We start from the raw sequence: 21,583 nt of genomic DNA on the forward strand, positions 1-21,583 counted from the left end.
CCAACTTTTGAGGTATTACCATTTTTCCAAATGGCTGTTCCAGCACAAAGAGCAACAATCCGGTTAGCCGAATTTGTGCAATTTGCGGGACTTTGGGATGAGGATCCTGATGCGCATTTACAAAAGTTTGAGGTGACATGTGTTGCTAACGAGATAATTGATCAAGGTCAAAAGCTGCATATCTTTCCGGCAACTTTTGAAGACGAAGCAGCAAGTTGGTACGGCAACTTGGATACGTACCAAAATCTATCAACATCTTTTTTGGCCAAATTTAGAAGGCAAGGTTTTCACGATAGATTAGCCCAGCAATTAGACTACTTGTTGCAAGGAGTGAACGAGAGCATTGACCATTACATACAACGCATGGAGACCATTGTGAGGAAGATGGGAGTAGCAGCCCTTAATGATGACACACAAAAGCGTCGTTTGATTGATGGTCTAAGGGATCCAGAGGCTCAGAAGTATGTTGGGCTTCGTCAACCTGTTGATTTGAACGCGGCCAAACAAGAAGCTAGAAACTGGGAAGAGGTACAGTTGGGACAGCAACGACGGAGGGAATTACTTTATGGCCCTATGGGGGCATCACCTATGGTTAGCTCTATATGAGACCCCAGGAGGTCTCAACAATTGCTGGTCCCTCACAACCACAAGTGGTTGTTAATACAAATCCAACATCATACATGCCTCCAAACCCATATATGACTGCACCGGCATACATGCTTCAGACCAGAACACCACCACCACCTTTAGTGAGCGAGGCAAGGGTGGGGGACATTGTGACAAGTGTGTTGGGAAAATTTAAAGAGGAGATCTTAAGTGCTGTGTGAGCTCCAGTAAGGGACGTTATGGCTATAGAGCCACAGCTGCCTACTCTGCAAGCCAGTGTGCAAAGTCCACCCCGATTGAATATATGGTGTGGGAAATGTCATGGCTATGGCCACTTGGCTACAGAGTGTCCTACTGTATCTCGAGTCGTACCTGATCAACCACGAATCTTGTTTTGTACTTATTGCTTGAAAAACAATCACACAGAGGAAAATTGCTTCATTAAGCAAGCACATGAGAGAAGGCAAGCGCAGGGGATGAACACTAATTTTAATTGCATGGATAAGAATAATATTACTCATGAAATTGGACCTCCACCTCGACCTTTCATGCAAAGAGGGATCCCAGAGCCCTATAAGCAACAATTGCAGCAAGGATTACCCGCACAAGCTCGACCTCCATTTCCACGAGGGCGAGGGCAAGGTGGAATGAGGGGACAAAGGCCAGGGTCACCATATCGGCCATATTTTGGCCGAGGTTATCAAGGATATGGAAGTCCTAATACAATTACCCAAGGAACAGTGATTTGTTGGAACTGCCACCAAGAAGGCCACATTGCTGCATATTGCCCGAATGCAAGGGCACACCAAGATTATGTTCCTTTATGCAAGCAATGTAGTGAGGAGGGCCACGAGGAGAAAGATTGCCCTAAAAGTAATGCAAAATTAATAGGGGACAAAGGGAAGCAAATTGTAGATGAGGGTCCAAGTACTTCAGCAAATTTAGTGGAAGTAGTCCCTATAGTAGGTGCTAGGAAAGAATTGGCAGACAGAAAATCTAGAAAGGTGACATCTTCTCATGAAGATGACGAGCTTGACCTTGATGTTCGCAAGGCTCTTCATAGGTCTCAGCCAGGACCCTTCAAAGGAGAAGGGGAGAACTTGGGTAAGGCTGTGGAGAAATGGGTGGAAGCCTTGGAAGAGTATTTTGACATCACAGGATACAATCATCAGAGCAATAAAGATCAACTGAGAAGCCAAATATGTCAAAAATTTATCAAGAAACACAAAAAGGTTGTAATTGTCTGATATAATTCATACAATTTGATATTCAAACTGAAAAATTCATAATTTAGTAATTGGGTTTTCAGATGGAAGTACCACAATTGTATGGAACCCTGACTTGCTTGAGGCCTAGACATGATGGTATCTATCTTATAGTTCCAAGTATCATGACTACCCGTATATACCGAGAGTATAACTGCAGCTCTTTACTGACAGTATATACGAGTAAATCTAAGACTTCAAATTATAAGCATTAATGCTATCCAGATGATGATTTCGAATGTGGTTGATATGATTTTTAATTATGTTTGAGAATTGATGAACTGATTTAGATTCTGATTGAAAAATGATGATTTTTGAAATTTAGTTGGAATATTATAACCTGAGCGAAACCACAATGAGGATGAATGGGACGACGAGTCTCTGTGATGATACTCATAACTAGAATGATGATAATGATTTCAGCAAATCACTATGAGATTAGTGGATTGTGCTGTCAAATTGCTACTATTAACACTTGTCACGGTAGATCAAGTTAAGGGATGACAAATTGATAACTTACTTAACTGAAATTCCGTGGAGGAATGTTCAGAAGGAAATTTTTCGGTCTAATGGACCATTATCGTAGGAATGATATGATTTAAATAAATTATTATTTAATGATGAGTTCTATATAAGGACTATTTATCCCAGTATTCTGTTGGGTTGACCAAAATCTAAGGAACCCAGAATAAATTGGATCTTAAGAAAAAGAGTTGTCCTCTACTTTGCGAGATGAGGACATCTCGCACCTTTTTAAGTGGGGTAGAAGTTTGTAAGATTCCTCCTCCCAACCTTCGAGGTATACAGGAGTAAGAATCTCCCTTTCTGATCTTAAAATTATTCCCTCTCTAAAATAAAAGAAAGATTTTGTTTAAAAAGGGAAGACACTTTCCCCAGAATACCTTATCAGGAACCCACCTTTTTTAAGAATTCAGAACAATGAGTTCAGAAGTGAGAACCGGTGTTTTGGATGCCAAGGTTTTGGTCATCAGTTAAAAGACTGCCCGACTCCTACCATGAAAAGGGCACAGGGAAGTCTAGAATCCAAATTCAGAGACCAATTCCTTCATACCAATCTAATCAGGGTCCGTCTCGGACAAGATTGCTTAAACTAGGTCCAACCCATTGATTAGGGTCGAGATGACCAGTCAAATGCTTGACAACTTAGAGCAACAGATGCAGGCAATTCATAAAGATATAAACGCTGCCCAGGATCGACAGAGACAATATACAGATAAGAAGAGGACAATCAGAGAATTCAAAGAAGCAGTTATAGTCTTCATTTGATTACGGACCAAAAGAATTTCTTTATCTCTAGGGGAGTATAAGTAGTTATCCCCCAGCTATTATGGATCAAAGAAAGTAGGTGACTTATCCTACGAACTTCTTTTATCTCCTCATCTCAAAGTTCTTAATGCCTTCTATAGAAATTTGTGCCAAACCCAAATCATGGAAAGACGGTAAAACTTCAGTGGCAAGATACCGTTGGCTTCTAGGTTACGCTAACTCCTTCCTTTATATAAGTCGTAACTTTTACTTATCCCTCACAGTAATCTTACTTCCATCGATCTCCCTTCTTCTTAATCTCCTTCATGGCTTGGCAACAGGAATTAGTTTTATCCGTGATGATTTCTCACCTTCAAGACGCAAGAGAGTCTGTGAAGAAGGATTTTATAGAACAGTATGAGCGCTCACTTTTTCCTCACTTGGGAACGTCTGTAGCTCAGACCAAATGGCGGACCTATGAAGACATAACTAGGGTAACACCCTGGGGTCAGCAGCACTTTCGTAACAATGTCCACTTGGCCATGGTTATCGAAGCCTTGGGTTTGGGTCCCCGATACTACTGCGTCATGAGATCAAGACATCTTGGGTTTTCTGAGCGGGTCTTCTTACTGGCGTGTTTTCTTCCTCATCAGAAGATATGCCTTTACCCCATTTTTGGCTTGCCTCTCAGAGGTCCTTTTGTTAGATCACCTCATACCACTGAGATAGGTGCGGCAATAACCAACAGAATTATTCCCATAGATGAGTTACCTTATACGTGCGCAGCTTGTGAGTGTTGCTTTTGTGATCATATGATGGACGGGCTTATGGAAGTGTAAAGAGTTATTCTATCTTTACTGTATATGTTCCATGAATGAATAAAGTTTAAATCTTGTTCTTGTCTTGACCTTACTCTCTTTGAGACTTTTTTTAATGGGTGGTTAATCTTAATTAAAAATTTTCTCTCAGTCTCTTACTTGTGCATCTTGCGAAATTACCCCCAGTTTTGCGAGATGAGGGCATCTCGCATTTTTCAAGTGGGAGAGAATGTAAGATTCCTCCCGAGCCTCTCAAAATGTCCAGCATTTTCCCCTGTAATCAATCTCTCTTCAGAAATATAAAAGACTTGTTTCTAACTGTTTTAACCTAAAGAGAGAAAATATTCTAGAGAGAGAATATTCAGATTTTTAATAATTTTGGATAGAAAATTATCTCATCTTATTAAAATAAGTTCCCCTAAAACAGAAACTCAAAAAGAACTTTCCAATGTGCAATTGGAATTAATTGAAAATGAGTATAAAGGACCTTAGCCTAAGGGTCTAGATTTTCAGAAATTTTTGGATTATGGTCCAATTAAGGTTCCTATGGGCCAATAGCATCAATCCATGTGTAGGGAGGAGATAAATCCAATTTTGTAAAAGAAGATACCCAAAAATGAGTAAATGCTCACATAAGATAAAGAGTTGAAAATGTACAAGGTTTATTAGTAAAAAACTATGAGCAATATTAAAAATATGAGATATTTTGGGTATAATGATTTCATATTGACACTATGTAAGGAAGGGGAGTTCTTTAAAGGAGGTGCATATTTCACATAAGATGAAGAGTTGAAAATGTACAAGGTTTATTAGTAAAAAAAACTATGAGCAATATTAAAAATATGAGATATTTTGGGTATAATGATTTCATATTGACACTATGTAAGGAAGGGGAGTTCTCTAAAGGAGGTGCATATTTCACATAAGATGAAGAGTTGAAAATGTACAAGGTTTATTAGTAAAAAACTATGAGCAATATTAAAAATATGAGATATTTTGGGTATAATGATTTCATATTGACACTATGTAAGGAAGGGGAGTTCTTTAAAGGAGGTGCATATTTCACATAAGATGAAGAGTTGAAAATGTACAAGGTTTATTAGTAAAAAACTATGAGCAATATTAAAAATATGAGATATTTTGGGTATAATGATTCTATTTTAACACATATGTAAGGAAGGGGAGTTCTTTAAAGGAGGTGCATATTTCACATGCTTGAATGAGTTTTAAACTCTTAAAAGTTGAGATATTTCATCTCTCCTCTCTCCTAATTCAAGTCTAGTTACAAAAAGTTAGCTCAACCGACCTAAAAATGGTCAAAAATTGACCAAACTGAGTTGGAAAATTCTCGAATCAGTTTGTTTGGTTAGGAGCTCAATTTTTCCTATAAATAGAAGCCTCCCCCTTGTTGAAAAATATATAGTGTTTATGCATCGTTACTCTACTCCACCTAAGCCAAGAACTGTGAATTCATTAATAATTCACTAGTTTTTGGAGCTTCCCTCTTTCTTCAATCCCCATTGGTGGATCCATCAACATACTTAACCAATTGATTGGTTGGGGGCCTCTACCGTGAACAAAGAATCAAGCAATTTGTAAGGTAATTAGTGAATATTGATCTTTCCTATAATTTCTCAATGTTTCTCTCTTCTCAACCCCTCTCAAGCTTGAGAAGCTTAATTGGTATGGTTTTTTAAATGCTATTGAAGTTAATTGGTGAATAGTAGTAAAGAGTTACATAATTTGATGAATGCTATTGAAGTTAAGTAATTAATGATAGTAAAGAATTACAATTTCTATTTATGTTTAAATTCTAATGCTTTTTATGTAATTTCTCTCTCTCACTCAAGAAATGGTCATACTCATGACCCATTCTCAATCCAAATGAAGCTTTTCATAAAGCTTTTCCTTAACCCAAGATTAAGCTATGCTTGAGGCCAAATTAATGGCTTTTTTCTATGCTTTTAGTTTATGTATATTGATGATTCAATCCATTATGGATTAATGATCCAATTAGAGATTATTTTAATTATTTCCTTAATGATAAGATTTATCCCTTAGAAAAATTGAGATTTATCAGTCATAGCAGCGGAACTATGGCAAAATTTTTATAAAAGTTATGCATAAAATAATTTTATTCAAAGCATAAAAAGAGGACTTCCTACCATATTCTAGGAATTATCATCCTAGATTAATTGAAAGAAATTCATAATAATCATGGAGAAATTGAATTTTTATATTATGCATAAAGGATAAGTTTTTATATCAAAAGTGTTACTTTTACCATTTTTATTTTCATGCATAGAAGTATGCATAATGGATAAATTTTTATATCAAAAGTGTTACTTTTACCATTTTTATTTTCATGCATAGAAGTATGCATAATGGATAAATTTTTATATCAAAAGTGTTACTTTTACCATTTTTATTTTCATGCATAGAAGTATGCATAATGGATAAATTTTTATATCAAAAGTGTTACTTTTACCATTTTTATTTTCATGCATAGAAGTATGCATAATGGATAAATTTTTATATCAAAAGTGTTATTTTTATCAATTTTTATTTTCATGCATAGAAGTATGCATAAAGGATAAATTTTTATATCAAAAGTGTTATTTTTATCATTTTTATTTTCATGCATAGAAGTATGCTTAAAGGATAAATTTTTATATCAAAAGTGTTATTTTTATCATTTTTATTTTCATGCATAGAAGTATGCATAAAGAATAAATTTTTATATCAAAAGTGTTACTTTTATCATTTTTATTTCATGCATAGAAGTATGCATAATGGATAAATTTTTATATCAAAAGTGTTACTTTTATCATATTTGAATTTCATGCATAAAGGTATGCATAAAAGTTGATTATTTTATTATAAAAGTGTGTCTTTTATTATATTGAATTTCATGCATAGAGGTATGCATAAAAAATATTCTTTTTATACTAAAAGTGTGATTTTCATCATAAATGGATTTTATGCATACTTAGATGCATAAGAAAAATTCTTTTATTCTAAAAGTGTAATTCATACCAAATTGAATTTATGCATAAGAAGATGCATAAAAGATTGATTTTAATTTCGAAAGTGTTAGTCTCCTTAAATGGAATTTATGCATAAATAAATGTGTAGAGAAATCTTATATCAAATATAAGAATTCTCTTAAAAAAGATATGAAATGTGATAAGATGTGATAAGAGGTGTATGAGATGTGATAAGATTTGATAAGATGCGTATGGAAAGTGATAGGATGTGATAAGAGGTGTATGAGATGTGAAAAGATGTGAAAAGATGTGTATGAGATGTGATAGAATGTGTTAAGATGAGTTAGGATGTGTTAAGATGTATATGGGATGTGTTAGGACGAGAATGGATGTAATATGGTTGTATGAATGTGATGTGGATGTATACATGTAGATGTATATGTATGAATATGAATGTGGATGTATGGATGTAGATACGGATGTGTATGTATGTATGTGGATGTGTATGTATGAATGAGGATGTGAAAATGGATTTATGTATGCAGATGTGGATGTATGGATGTATGTATGTAGATGTGGATGTATGGATGTGAATGTGATGAAGAGGTCGATGTGGATGTATGGATGTAGATACGGATGTGGATGTATGTATGTGAATGTGGATGTATGAATGAGGATGTGAAAATGGATGTATGCATGTGAATGTGAATGTATGAATATGAATGTGGATGTGTGGATGTGGAAATGGAGGTATGGATGTATGAATGTGGATGTGGATGTATGCATGTAGATGCGTATGTATGAATGTAAAATTGGATGTATGATGTGGCCGTACGAACATGGATATGTATGTAGAATAATGAATATGAAGGTGTATGTGAGATAATGTGTAGTCTATATGAGTGAATGGATGAGAACGAGTACACATTGAATGGAATGTGGAATAAGTAATGTGGTCCGAGAGTGGATAATATGGAAAGACAAGAGTTCGTTATAGAAACCGTATTTTGTGACTATTTGTAAATGACTGTTTTATATCAAGAATGCTGGAGAAGCATTTTGACCGTCTTGAGGATTAAGGTCATGAAGACCGAACTGATAAAGTTGCAACTGCTGACGGAGAGTCAATGGAGGACGTCTCGCGTAGCAAGGTCGATCGAGGTCTTGACGACCAGCCTCGGTTCGATTTAAATGGTGAGCTTTCGGTACGGTGGATGAGGGACCAAGGAAGCGGCCTATGAGTGAAGCGCTAGGTCACCTGCGAAGGATCCTAGAGGGTGCTGACCATACGGTGCTCGGGCTCTGGGTCGTTGAAGATACCCACACGTGCATCGTGGAAGATATTGGAACAAGGAGTAAGAGTTGTTTTCTGAAACCGGGCAGGGATCTGGTTGATTGACCTTGCTGGTCCTCAAAACGGATGAGTCCATGGCTCTTTTATATGGATCTGTGGGTTGGTCTAGTTGATCTTCCACGGAGATTCCATTCTATTATATGAATATATTGCCGGTTACTATGAGCTAGGAACTATGGAAAAGGCCCCTGAGTGAACAGGTGGTGAGCGTTCTGGTTGCCAATGATGCCATAAGTATACCGATGAATGAATGACTGGAAATAAGGATTCAACCAGAGACTTTGAGGATTGTCATCAGTGATATAATGGTTTTATTAAAGGATTGTTTTAAAGCTAGTTGATGCTAAGAAAAAGGCAATTTTATATTGGGTGTGTAAGTGGTGTGACTAGTTTTATGATTGCATGAACTTCCGGCTAGGGGGCCTTGGAACTCTTTTCCTTGGTACCCGGGACAAAACCTAACCAAATTCTTAATTGGATCCCATCACTACAGTGGTTGGGCGGTTGGCTAACCCATGGGACTGGATGGGGTTAGGCTGGACTGATGGATCCGTAAATCGAGATTTAGTTTCTATTATTACGATAGATGAAGTAAATCCCGGATAGAAATTGTTCTATGGATAGGAATCAACGGCTGTGCCTCTTGATGGGGAAAAAAGCGTTGATCCCAATGATCCAAGTGCAAGTTTCTTCCTTGATTTGACCAAGTACCGTTAAAGGTGTAGTCAGATCGGTTGATCCGTAATGATCTTGACTACGTTAAAGAGTTATCCTAGTGGAATCGCCCGTGCTTTCCGGGTAAGGGAAGTTTTTCCGGGTTCGGTTTTGGAAAAACCGACGGATTAGTCTCTTGTCCAGATATCCGTGGGACGAGGCCCCGAGTGTGAGACCCCTACCCGCGCATGATGTGCTACTTCCGCTGCTAGTACCCCGAATCCGTTTTGCGCGGTGGGGACAGGTGTGAGATCCCTATTCCCACCGAGCAACGGATTCGGGGTACTAGTAGCGGAAGTAGCACTTCTCGCGCGGGACAGGGGTCCCACACTCGGGGCCTCGCCCACGGATATCCGGACAAGAGACTAATCCGTCGGTTTGTCCAAAACCAAAACCGAAAAAACTTCCTTTACCCGGAAAGCACGGGCGATTCCACCAGGATAACTCTTTACTCTAACGTAGTCAAGATCATTACTGATCAAACTGATCTGACTGCACCTTTAACGGTACTTGGTCAAATCAAGGAAGAACTTGCACTTGGATCATTGGGATCAACGCTTTTTTCCCCATCAAAGAGGCACAGCCGTTGATTCCTATCCATAGAACAATTTCTATCCGGGATTTACTTCATCTATCGTAATAATAGAAATTAAATCTCGATTTACGGATCCATCAGTCCAGCCTAACCCCATCCGATCCCATGGGTTAGCCAACCGCCCAACCACTGTAGTGATGGGATCCAATTTGGAATTTGGTTAGGTTTTGTCCCGGGTACCAAGGAAAAGAGTTCCAAGGCCCCCTAGCCGGAAGTTCATGCAAACATAAAACTAGTCATACCACTTACACACCCAATATGAAATTGCCTTTTTCTTAGCATCAACTAGCTTTAAAACAATCCTTTAATAAAACCATTATGTCACTGATGACAATCCTCAAAGTCTCTGGTTGAATCCTTATTTCCAGTCATTCTTTCATCGGTATACTTATGGCATCATTGGCAACCAAAACGCTCACCACCTGTTCTCTCAGGGGCCTTTTCCATGGTTCCTAGCTCATAGTAACCGGCAATATATTCATATAATAGAATGGAGTCTCCATGGAAGATCAGCAAGATCAACCCACAGATCCATATAAAAGAGCCATGGACTCATCTGTTGAGGACCAGCAAGGTCAATCAACCAGATCCATGCCCGGTTTCAGAAAACAACTCTTACTCCTTATTCCAATATCTTCCACGACGCACGTGTGGGTATCTTCGGCGACCCAGAGCCCGAGCACCGTATGGTCAGCACCCTCTAGGATCCTTCACAGGTGACCTAGCGCTTCACTCATAGGCCGCTTCCTTGGTCCCTCATCCACCGTACCGGAAGCTCACCATTTAAATCGAGCCGAGGCTGGTCAAGACCTCGATCGACCTTGCTACGCGAGACGTCCTCCATTGACTCTCCGTCAGCAGTTACAACTTTATCAGTTCAGTCTTCATGAGCTTAATCCTCAAGACGGTCAAAATGCTTCTCCAGCATTCTTGACATAAAACAGTCATTTACAAACAGTCACAAATACAGTTTCTATAACGAACTCTTGTCTTTCCATATTATCCACTCTCGGACCACATTACTTATTCCACATTCCATTCAGTGTGTATTCGTTCTCATCCATTCACTCATATAGACTACATTATCTCACATACATCTTCATATTCATTATTCTACATACATATCCATGTTCGTACGTCCACATCATACATCCAATTTCACATTCATACATACGCATCTACATGCATACATCCACATCTACATTCATACATCCATACCTCCATTTCCACATCCACACATCCATATTCATATTCATACATCCACATTCACATGCATACATCCATTTTCACATCCTCATTCATCCACATTCACATACATACATCCACATCCGTATCTACATCCATACATTCACATCCACCTCTTCATTCATAATCACATCCATACATCCACATACATTCACATCCACCTCTTCATTCATAATCACATCCATACATCCACATCTACATACATACATCCACATCTATATCTACATCCATACATTCACATCCACCTCTTCATTCACAATCACATCCATACATCCACATCTACATACATACATCCATACATCCACATCTATATACATACGTCCATTTTTACATCCTCATTCATACATACACATCCACATACATACATACACATCCGTATCTACATCCATACATCCACATCCACATCAACATTCACATTCATACATATACATCTACATGTATACATCCACATCACATTCATACAACCATATTACATCCATTCTCGTCCTAACACATCCCATATACATCTTAACACATCCTAACTCATCTTAACACATTCTATCACATCTCATACACATCTTATCACATCTTTTTACATCTCATACACCTCTTATCATATTCTATCACTTTCCATACGCATCTTATCAAATCTTATCACATCTCATACACATCTTATCACATCTTTTTACATCTCATACACCTCTTATCACATCCTATCACTTTCCATACGCATCTTATCAATTCTTATCACATCTCATACACCTCTTATCACATCCTATCACTTTCCATACGCATCTTATCAATTCTTATCACATCTCATACACCTCTTATCACATCTTATCACATTTCATATCTTTTTAAAAAAAAAAGAGAATTCTTATATTTGATATAAGATTTCTCTACACATTTATTTATACATAAATTCCATTTAAGGAGACTAACACTTTCGAAATTAAAATCAATCTTTTATGCATCTTCTTATGCATAATTTCAATTTGGTAGGGAATTACACTTTTAGAATAAAAGAATTTCTCTTATGCATCTAAGTTAAGCGTAAAATCCATTTATGAGGAAAATCACACTTTTAGTATAAAAAGAATATCTTTTATGCATACCTATATGCATGAAATCCAATATGATAAAAGTAACACTTTTGATATAAAATTTTTTCCTTTATGCATACTTCTATGCATGAAAATTAAAAATGATAAAAGTAACACTTTTGATATAAAAAATTTTCCTTTATGCATACTTCTATGCATGAAAATTAAAAATTATAAAAGTAACACTTTTGATATAAAAATTTTCTTTTATGCATACTTTTATGCATGAAAATTAAAAATGATAAAAGTAACACTTTTAATATAAAAAAATTTTCTTTTATGCATACTTCTATGCATGAAAATTAAAAATGATAAAAGTAATACTTTTGATATAAAAATTTTCTTTTATGCATACTTCTATGCATGAAAATTAAAAATGATAAAAGTAACACTTTTGATATAAAAATTTTTCCTTTATGCATGACATTAAAATTCGATTTCTCCATGATTGTAATGAAATTCTTTCAATTAATCTAGGATGATAATTCCTAGAATATGGTAGGAAGTCCTCTTTTTATGCTTTGAATAAGATTATTTTATGCATAATTTTTATAAAAATTTTGCCATAGCTCCGCTGCTATGACTGATAAATCTCAATTTTTCTAAGGGATAATGCTTATCATTAAGGAAATAATTAAAATGATCTCTAATTAGATTATTAATCCATAATGGATTGAATCATTAATATACATAAACTAAAAGCATAGAAAAAAGCCATTAATTTGGCCTCAAGCATAGCTTAATCTTGGGTTAAGGAAAAGCTTTATGAAAAGCTTGATTTGGATTGAGAATGGGTCATGAGTATGATCATTTCTTGAGTGAGAGAGAGAATTTACATAAAAATCATTAGAATTTAAACATAAATGAAAATTAACTTCAATAGCATTATGTAACTCTTCACTACTATTCAAACTTCAATAGCATTTTAAAAAAAACCATACCAATTAAACTTCTCAAGCTTGAGAGGGGTTGAGAAGAGAGAAACATTGAGAAATTATAGAAAGATCAATATTCACTAATTACCTTACAACTTGCTTAATTCTTTGTTCACGGTAGAGGCCCCCAACCAATCAATTGGTTAAGTATGTTGATGGAGCCACTAATGGGGATTGAAGAAAGAGGGAAGCTCCAAAAACTAGTGAATTATTAAATGAATTCACAGTTCTTGGCTTAGGTGGAGTAGAGTAACGATGCATAAACACTATCTATTTTTCAACAAGGGGGAGGCTTCTATTTATAGGAAAAATTGAGCTCCTAACCAAACAAACTGATTCTAGAATTTTCTAAATCAGTTTGGTCAATATTTGACCATTTTTAGGTCAGTTAAGCTAACTTTTTGGAACTAGACTTGAATGAGGAGAGAGGAGAGATGAAATATCTCAATTTTTATGAGTTTAAAACTCATTCAAGCATGTGAAATATGCACCTCCTTTAAAGAACTCCCCTTCCTTACATATGTGTCATAATGGAATCATTTTAATATTGCTCATAGTTTTTTTTACTAATAAACCTTGTACATTTTCAACTCTTTATCTTATGTGAAATATGCACCTCCTTTAAAGAATTCCCCTTCCTTACATATGTGTCATAATGGAATCATTTTAATATTGCTCATAGTTTTTTACTAATAAACCTTGTACATTTTCAACTCTTCATCTTATGTGAAATATGCACCTCCTTTAAAGAATTCCCCTTCCATACATATGTGTCATAATGGAATCATTTTAATATTGCTCATAGTTTTTTACTAATAAACCTTGTACATTTTCAACTCTTCATCTTATGTGAAATATGCACCTCCTTTAAAGAATTCCCCTTCCTTACATATGTGTCATAATGGAATCATTTTAATATTGCTCATAGTTTTTTACTAATAAACCTTGTACATTTTCAACTCTTCATCTTATGTGAGCATTTACTCATTTTTGGATACCCAAAATATCTCATATTTTTAATATTGCTCATAGTTTTTTACTAATAAACCTTGTACATTTTCAACTCTTCACCTTATGTGAGCATTTACTCATTTTTGGGTATCTTCTTTTTACAAATTTGGATTTATCTCTTCCCTACACATGGATTGATGCTATTGGCCCATAGGAACCTTAATTGGACCATAGTCTAAAGATTTCTGAAAATCTAGACCCTTAGGCTAAGGTCCTTTATACCCATTTTCAATTAATTCCAATTGCACATTGGAAAGTTCTTTTTGAATTTCTGTTTCAGGGGAACTTATTTTAATAAGATGAGATAATTTTCTATCCAAAAATATTAAAAATTTGAATATTCTCTCTCTAGAATATTTTCTCTCTCTAGATTAAAACAGTTAGAAACAAGGTCTTTTATATTTCTGAAGAGGGATTGATTATAGGGGAAGATACTAAACATCAAAAAGGGGTTGGGGGAGGAATCTTACATTCTACCCCACTTAAAAAAATGCGAGATGTCCTCATCTCGCAACTTGTGATAATTTCGCAAGATTCACGAATATGAGAGTTAGAGAAAAATTTTAATCAAGATTAACCACCAAGATAAGTCTTAAAGAGAGCAAGATTCAAAATACGAACAAGATTTAAACTTTATTCATTCTCGGAACTTATACAGTAAAGATAGAGGAACTCTTTACACTTCCATAAGCCCGTCCATCATATGGTCACAAAAGCAGTCCTCACAAGCTGCACAAGTATAAGGTAACTCATCTATGGGAATGATTCTGTGGGTTATTGCTGCGCCTATCTCAGTGGTATGAGGTGTTCTAACAAAAGGACCTCTGAGAGGCAAGCCAAAAACGGGGTAAAGGCATATCTTCTCATGAGGAAGAAAACACGCCAGTAAGAAGACCCGCTCAGAAAACCCAGGATGCCTTGATCTCATGACGCAGTAGTATCGGGGACCCAAACCCAAGGCTTCGATAACCATGGCCAAGCGGACATTGTTACGAAAGTGCTGCTGACCCCAGGGTGTTACCCTAGTTATGTCTTGATAGGTCCGCCATTTGGTCTGCGCTACAGAAGTTCCTAGGTGAGGAAAAAGTGAGCGCTCATACTGTTCTATAAAATCCTTTTTCACAGACTCACTTGCGTCTTGAAGGTGAGGAATCATTATGGAAAAAACTAATTCTTGTTGCCAAGCCATGAAGGAGATTAAGAAAGAAAGAAGATCGATGGAAGTAAGATTACTGTGAACGACAAGTAAAAGTTGCGACTTATATAAAGGAAGGAGCTAGCGTAACTTAGAAGCCAACGGTAACTTGCCACTGAAGTTTTATCGTCTTTCCATGATTTGGGTTTGGCACATTTTTCTATAGAAGGCATTCAGAACTTTGAGATGAGGAGATAAAAGAAGTTCGTAAGCTAAATCACCTACTTTCTTTGGTCCACAATATCTGGGAGATAATTTCTTATACTTCCCAAGAGATAAAGAACTTCTTTTGGGCCGTACTCGAATGAAGACCAAAACCTTGATATCCACAACATCGATTCTCACTTTTGAACTCATTGTTCTGAATCCTTAAAACAGGTGGGACTCTTGAGAAGTATTCAGGGAAAAGGTTCTTCCTTTTTTAAACAGAATCTTTCTTTTATTTTAGAGAGAGAATAATTATAAGATCAAAAAGGGAGATTCTTACTCCTGTATACCTACCCCACTTAAAAGGTGCAAGATGTCCTCATCTCGCAAGTAGAGGACAACTCTTTTGCTTAAGATCCAATTTATTCTGGGGTTCCTTATATTCCGGTCAACCCAACAGAATAAGGGGATAAATATCCCTTATATAGAACTCATCATTAAATAACAATTCATTCAGATCATATCATTCATATCTTTAACACGATATGGTCCATTAGACCGAAAAATTTCCTTCTGAACATTCCTCCACGGAATTTAAGTTAAGCAAGTTCTCAATTTGTCATCCCTTAACTTGATCTACCGTCTCAAGTATTAACAGTAGCAATTTGACAGCACAATCCACTAATCTCATAGTGATTTGCTGAATCATTTTCATCATTTATCATTACAGGGACTCGTCCCAATCATCCATATTGTGGTTTTGCTCAGCTTATTACATTTCAACTAAATTTCGGAAATCGTCATTTTTCAATCAGAATCCAATTCAATTCATCAATTCTCAAACAAAATTAAAAATCATATCAACCACATTCGAAATCATCATCTGGATAGCATTAACGCTTATAATTTCAAGTCTTAGATTTACTCGTATATACTGTTGGTAAAGAGCTGCAGTTATACCCTCGGTATATACGGATAGTCATGATACTCGAAACTATAAGGTAGATACCATCATGTCTAGGTCTCAAGCAAGTTAGGATTCCATACAATTGCGGTACTTCCAATTGAAGACCCAATTACTAATTTACGAATTTCAATTTGAATTAACAATTTGTATGAATTATATCAAACAATTACAACCTTTTTGTGCGTCTTGATAAACTTTTGACATAATTGGCTCCTCAGTTGATCTTATTGGAGATCTATGACTTAAGTCTGATAAATAGATTTTTCTTTATCCGACCGTCTGTAAAAAAAAACATTTGTATATTTATATACAAGTTGCAATAATTACATAGAGTGGCTCGGCTCCAAAATTCAAAATCTCTTCGAGAGACGCATAAGACGACGGTACTGGGCCATAGTCATGCCCTGTTACATAAGTTCTCTAACTGCGAAGGGAGCTATTATTTTCTCCTTAGGGATAAATCGACTAAGGAGTCTATAAATTCGACATGAAAGTCTGAAATTTTGAGGCATCGAATGATATAGAATGACACCACGCACCATTTTCAGCTTTAACAGGATCATAGTCAATGAGAGATTCTGCCACAGCATTGTATGGTGGTTGCAATGGGCATGGACATATTGCCCTGCAAACCACTTATGTTGTATTCTCTCCGCTGGGGTAGGAAAATATAAATCCGCAAAATGGCGTGCGAGTCTTGCTCGGCTTGTTTGAGTTGAAGCGGAAGAGATGAGATGCTCGAAGGCAAATGCAATCATATCTTGCGACTGGGTGAGGCCGGGAATACCAGATAAATGTGGAACTTCCATCTATAAAAACAATTTCTTTGATCAAAATTTCTTCATTAAAGAAGCTTACGGAATGAAAATACATTATGAAGATGCTGTTTCTGAATTCTTATTACCAACTTTAGATAAGAATTTAATTATCTTTATTAGCTTTCAAAACCTGCTCTGATACCAACTGTGAGATCCCTATTCCCACCGAGCAACGGATTCGGGGTACTAGCAGCGGAAGTAGCACTTCTCGTGCGGGACAGGGGTCCCACACTCGGGGCCTCGCCCACGGATATCCGGACAAGAGACTAATCCGTCGGTTTGTCCAAAACCGAAACCGAAAAAACTTCCTTTACTCGGAAAGCACGGGCGATTCCACCAGGATAACTCTTTACTCTAACGTAGTCAAGATCATTACTGATCAAACTGATCTGACTGCACCTTTAACGGTACTTGGTCAAATCAAGGAAGAACTTGCACTTGGATCATTGGGATCAACGCTTTTTTCCCCATCAAGAGGCACAGCCGTTGATTCCTATCCATAGAACAATTTCTATCCGGGATTTACTTCATCTATCGTAATAATAGAAATTAAATCTCGATTTACGGACCCATCAGTCCAGCCTAACCCCATCCGATCCCATGGGTTAGCCAACCGCCCAACCACTATAGTGATGGGATCCAATTTGGAATTTGGTTAGGTTTTGTCCCGGGTACCAAGGAAAAGAGTTCCAAGGCCCCCTAGCCGGAAGTTCATGCAAACATAAAACTAGTCATACCACTTACACACCCAATATGAAATTGCCTTTTTCTTAGCATCAACTAGCTTTAAAACAATCCTTTAATAAAACCATTATGTCACTGATGACAATCCTCAAAGTCTCTGGTTGAATCCTTATTTCCAGTCATTCTTTCATCGGTATACTTATGGCATCATTGGCAACCAAAACGCTCACCACCTGTTCTCTCAGGGGCCTTTTCCATGGTTCCTAGCTCATAGTAACCGGCAATATATTCATATAATAGAATGGAGTCTCCGTGGAAGATCAGCAAGATCAACCCACAGATCCATATAAAAGAGCCATGGACTCATCTGTTGAGGACCAGCAAGGTCAATCAACCAGATCCATGCCCGGTTTCAGAAAACAACTCTTACTCCTTATTCCAATATCTTCCACGACGCACGTGTGGGTATCTTCGGCGACCCAGAGCCCGAGCACCGTATGGTCAGCACCCTCTAGGATCCTTCGCAGGTGACCTAGCGCTTCACTCATAGGCCGCTTCCTTGGTCCCTCATCCACCGTACCGGAAGCTCACCATTTAAATCGAGCCGAGGCTGGTCAAGACCTCGATCGACCTTGCTACGCGAGACGTCCTCCATTGACTCTCCGTCAGCAGTTGCAACTTTATCAGTTCAGTCTTCATGAGCTTAATCCTCAAGACGGTCAAAATGCTTCTCCAGCATTCTTGACATAAAACAGTCATTTACAAACAGTCACAAATACAGTTTCTATAACAAACTCTTGTCTTTCCATATTATCCACTCTCGGACCACATTACTTATTCCACATTCCATTCAGTGTGTATTCGTTCTCATCCATTCACTCATATAGACTACATTATCTCACATACATCTTCATATTCATTATTCTACATACATATCCATGTTCGTACGTCCACATCATACATCCAATTTCACATTCATACATACGCATCTACATGCATACATCCACATCTACATTCATACATCCATACCTCCATTTCCACATCCACACATCCATATTCATATTCATACATCCACATTCACATGCATACATCCATTTTCACATCCTCATTCATCCACATTCACATACATACATCCACATCCGTATCTACATCCATACATTCACATCCACCTCTTCATTCATAATCACATCCATACATCCACATCTACATACATACATCCACATCTATATCTACATCCATACATTCACATCCACCTCTTCATTCACAATCACATCCATACATCCACATCTACATACATACATCCATACATCCACATCTATATACATACGTCCATTTTTACATCCTCATTCATACATACACATCCACATACATACATACACATCCGTATCTACATCCATACATCCACATCCACATCAACATTCACATTCATACATATACATCTACATGTATACATCCACATCACATTCATACAACCATATTACATCCATTCTCGTCCTAACACATCCCATATACATCTTAACACATCCTAACTCATCTTAACACATTCTATCACATCTCATACACATCTTATCACATCTTTTTACATCTCATACACCTCTTATCACATCGTATCACTTTCCATACGCATCTTATCAAATCTTATCACATCTCATACACATCTTATCACATCTTTTTACATCTCATACACCTCTTATCACATGCTATCACTTTCCATACGCATCTTATCAATTCTTATCACATCTCATACACCTCTTATCACATCCTATCACTTTCCATACGCATCTTATCAATTCTTATCACATCTCATACACCTCTTATCACATCTTATCACATTTCATATCTTTAAAAAAAAAAAAGAGAATTCTTATATTTGATATAAGATTTCTCTACACATTTATTTATACATAAATTCCATTTAAGGAGACTAACACTTTCGAAATTAAAATCAATCTTTTATGCATCTTCTTATGCATAATTTCAATTTGGTAGGGAATTACACTTTTAGAATAAAAGAATTTCTCTTATGCATCTAAGTTAAGCGTAAAATCTATTTATGAGGAAAATCACAGTTTTAGTATAAAAAGAATATCTTTTATGCATACCTATATGCATGAAATCCAATATAATAAAAGTAACACTTTTGATATAAAAATTTTTCCTTTATGCATACTTCTATGCATGAAAATTAAAAATGATAAAAGTAACACTTTTGATATAAAAAATTTTCCTTTATGCATACTTCTATGCATGAAAATTAAAAATGATAAAAGTAACACTTTTGATATAAAAATTTTCTTTTATGCATACTTTTATGCATGAAAATTAAAAATGATAAAAGTAACACTTTTAATATAAAAAAATTTTCTTTTATGCATACTTCTATGCATGAAAATTAAAAATGATAAAAGTAACACTTTTGATATAAAAATTTTCTTTTATGCATACTTCTATGCATGAAAATTAAAAATGATAAAAGTAACACTTTTGATATAAAAATTTTTCCTTTATGCATGACATTAAAATTCGATTTCTCCATGATTGTAATGAAATTCTTTCAATTAATCTAGGATGATAATTCCTAGAATATGGTAGGAAGTCCTCTTTTTATGCTTTGAATAAGATTATTTTATGCATAATTTTTATAAAAATTTTGCCATAGCTCCGCTGCTATGACTGATAAATCTCAATTTTTCTAAGGGATAATGCTTATCATTAAGGAAATAATTAAAATGACCTCTAATTAGATTATTAATCCATAATGGATTGAATCATTAATATACATAAACTAAAAGCATAGAAAAAAGCCATTAATTTGGCCTCAAGCATAGCTTAATCTTGGGTTAAGGAAAAGCTTTATGAAAAGCTTGATTTGGATTGAGAATGGGTCATGAGTATGATCATTTCTTGAGTGAGAGAGAGAATTTACATAAAAATCATTAGAATTTAAACATAAATGAAAATTAACTTCAATAGCATTATGTAACTCTTCACTACTATTCAAACTTCAATAGCATTTAAAAAAAAACCATACCAATTAAACTTCTCAAGCTTGAGAGGGGTTGAGAAGGGAGAAACATTGAGAAATTATAGAAAGATCAATATTCACTAATTACCTTACAACTTGCTTGATTCTTTGTTCACGGTAGAGGCCCCCAACCAATCAATTGGTTAAGTATGTTGATGGAGCCACTAATGGGGATTGAAGAAAGAGGGAAGCTCCAAAAACTAGTGAATTATTAAATGAATTCACAGTTCTTGGCTTAGGTGGAGTAGAGTAACGATGCATAAACACTATCTATTTTTCAACAAGGGGGAGGCTTCTATTTATAGGAAAAATTGAGCTCCTAACCAAACAAACTGATTCTAGAATTTTCTAAATCAGTTTGGTCAATATTTGACCATTTTTAGGTCAGTTAAGCTAACTTTTTGGAACTAGACTTGAATGAGGAGAGAGGAGAGATGAAATATCTCAATTTTTATGAGTTTAAAACTCATTCAAGCATGTGAAATATGCACCTCCTTTAAAGAACTCCCCTTCCTTACATATGTGTCATAATGGAATCATTTTAATATTGCTCATAGTTTTTTTTACTAATAAACCTTGTACATTTTCAACTCTTCATCTTATGTGAAATATGCACCTCCTTTAACACTAGTTCTGTAATTGGACACTAAAGTGTCCTGAGGACACTAAAGTGTCCTGAAAGTTAGCATTTTTCTTGAATTTTTGTGGGCAATCTATTAAGAGTTTTGAAATGCTTAACATCCACAGATGTTCCTCAAGACCCAAAAAAAATTTGAGATTTTTAAAATTGCACTTTTCTTAGCTTTTGCAAGGCAATATTTTAATTTTCTTAGACACATGCTGATAAAACGCATGATTTTTGCTGTTTT

The sequence above is a fragment of the Cibotium barometz genome, chromosome 12 (genome assembly GCF_041138505.1).
Source record: "Cibotium barometz isolate CiBa-2024 chromosome 12, ASM4113850v1, whole genome shotgun sequence".
Lineage (NCBI taxonomy): Eukaryota > Viridiplantae > Streptophyta > Polypodiopsida > Cyatheales > Cibotiaceae > Cibotium > Cibotium barometz.